General features: G+C 50.7%; 1 protein-coding gene across 2 annotated transcripts in view; it reads right to left on the reverse strand.

The window, feature by feature from the left end:
• LOC140283130 (UPF0606 protein KIAA1549) overlaps positions 1 to 1,122 on the reverse strand; it is a 27,084-nt gene extending 25,962 nt beyond the window's left edge. For both annotated transcript variants that reach the window (XM_072377805.1, XM_072377804.1), the window contains exon 1: positions 830 to 1,122. The gene's annotated coding sequence lies outside the window, so the exon portion shown is untranslated. The remainder of the gene's footprint in view (positions 1 to 829) is intronic.
• Positions 1,123 to 2,135: the final 1,013 nt, after the last annotated feature.

The raw sequence follows: 2,135 nt of genomic DNA on the forward strand, positions 1-2,135 counted from the left end.
TTGAGCTGGAAGTTCATCTCCTATTTGGGACTTTATCTGATGAATGAAGCACCTGAAGAGCCGCAGGTCACCTGTTGTAAAGAGATCAGCTGACTGATCATTATGATCAGATGAGTGGACTCATTGATCAGTAAAAACATTTCATTCAGACTAATCCATCAGTCAGAGACGGTAACCTGTGGAAGCAGGTCGGAAACAGCGCTGTCTGATTATCAGTTATTGATCAGTTATTGATCACCGGCAATATCTCTGACACAAACGTCCGCGCGCGCCGCTCTAGGCCACGTTCAGGTCTGTTTCGGCCCTGCTCTGGACCCAGCTCGCACCTCTGCCGGCCCGGTTCGGCCCTGCTCTGGACCCAGCTCGGTCCCAGAGCGCTCGCACCTCTGCCGGCCCGGTTCGGCCCGGTTCGGCCCTGTTCGGTGTCAGGTCGGCCTTCTCCCCTTGTGACCGGGTTATCGGACGGATCCAGCCGGGTCTCGCGCACACACACCGGGCAGCGCCGCGGCTGTAACGCCGCTCTGCAGCCGGTGCTCGAGCTGCAGCACATCTGAGCCCGAATTAGCCGGCGCGATCTGGTCCGGTGTCGCGCGGGTTGAAACAGACACGAGCAGTGATCCTGGTCGGTAAAGACCCGGTACCGGAGCGGAGCCTCTTCCGTCTGAGAGCGGGTCGACAGCCGCAGCTGGAGCCGCTCAGAGACACCGAGCTCCGGCCGGCAGCCTCACGGTCACCGCCCCAAACAGCAGCCGAGCCGAGCCGAGCCGGGCCGAATCGGACCGTCCCCACCACGGCATGCCTTTAAACCCTTTGTCAGAACCAGACCTACCTGCCATCCTGGAGATGCGGTTCGGGCGCGTCACGCCTCTACACAGCCGCGCGGCGCGCTCCCTGTGCGGGAAGGAGGAGGCGGAGAGTCCCCGCAGAATCACACCTTCCTCCTCCGTCCGCAGTCTTCCTCACAGCCGAGTTTATGCACAGCCGAGCCTCCTCCCATCCGGGTCCGGCAGATTCAGGGCATGTCCGGTGTCGGTACCAGTCCAACCCGGCTCCGCCCGCTGCCGCTCAGCATCACTTGATCCAAATCTACAATTCAAACGACATCTTGTTTTCTGCCTCCTCCCTGAGACAGAGACGTTTATGTGACTGAACCCGGATCAGCTGTGCAGAATCATGGCAGAACTGGACCTCAGCTGACAGACCCTGAAACCCATCGGTCCGATCCGGAAACGGGTTGTTTTACAGTTAAAGAGAGAACGTTTCCAGCACCGAGGCGGTTAATGGGTTAATCATTAAGAGGAGGAACAGCAGCTTCAACATGAAAATGAGCAGAACTTCCAGTTAAAAGTGGTTCCAGTTAAACTAAAGTGAATAAATCTTTATTGATTTATTGATTTATTGATAACAAAGATGTTCAGAGGAGCTCCAGTTTGTGTTAAAACAAAGTTCCTCAGAGAAAGACTGGAAGGGATCTGCATATTTCTGCCTCCACAGAGCAGAATATCATTAAAGCATTCAGGGAACCTGGAGGAGTTTCAGTGTAAAGGACGAGGGAGCAAGCCTAAGCTGGACCCCGTGACCTCTGACCCCTCAGACATCAAGAACCGTCATTCATCAGCAGCTGATAGAAGCACATGGACAAGGGATTACTGTGGAAACCTTTGTCCAGCACCACAATACAGAGTTCCATTCACAAGCTTTACTGTGCAGGAAAGAAGCCTGATGTTAACCTCGTCCACTTCTCTGGGCTCGGAGGCGTCTGGGATGGACCGTCACCGTGGAAACGTGTGCTGTGGTCAGACCCATCAGGGTTTGGTCATTATTTGGTATAATTTGGTCATTATTTGGTGTAATTCGGTCATTATTTGGTATAATTTGGTCATTATTTGGTATAATTTGGTCATTATTTGGTGTAATTTGATCATTATTTGGTGTAATTCGGTCATTATTTGGTATATTTTGATCATTATTTGGTCATTATTTGGTATAATTTGGTCCTTATTTGGTATATTTTGATCATTATTTGGTATAATTTGGTCATTATTTGGTATAATTTGGTCATTATTTGGTATATTTTGATCATTATTTGGTATATTTTGATCATTATTTGGTATAATTTGGTCATTATTTGGTAT

Source organism: Leuresthes tenuis, unplaced genomic scaffold, assembly GCF_036924035.1.
Source record: "Leuresthes tenuis unplaced genomic scaffold, fLeuTen1.0.hap1 SCAF_23, whole genome shotgun sequence".
In the NCBI taxonomy this organism is placed as follows: domain Eukaryota; kingdom Metazoa; phylum Chordata; class Actinopteri; order Atheriniformes; family Atherinopsidae; genus Leuresthes; species Leuresthes tenuis.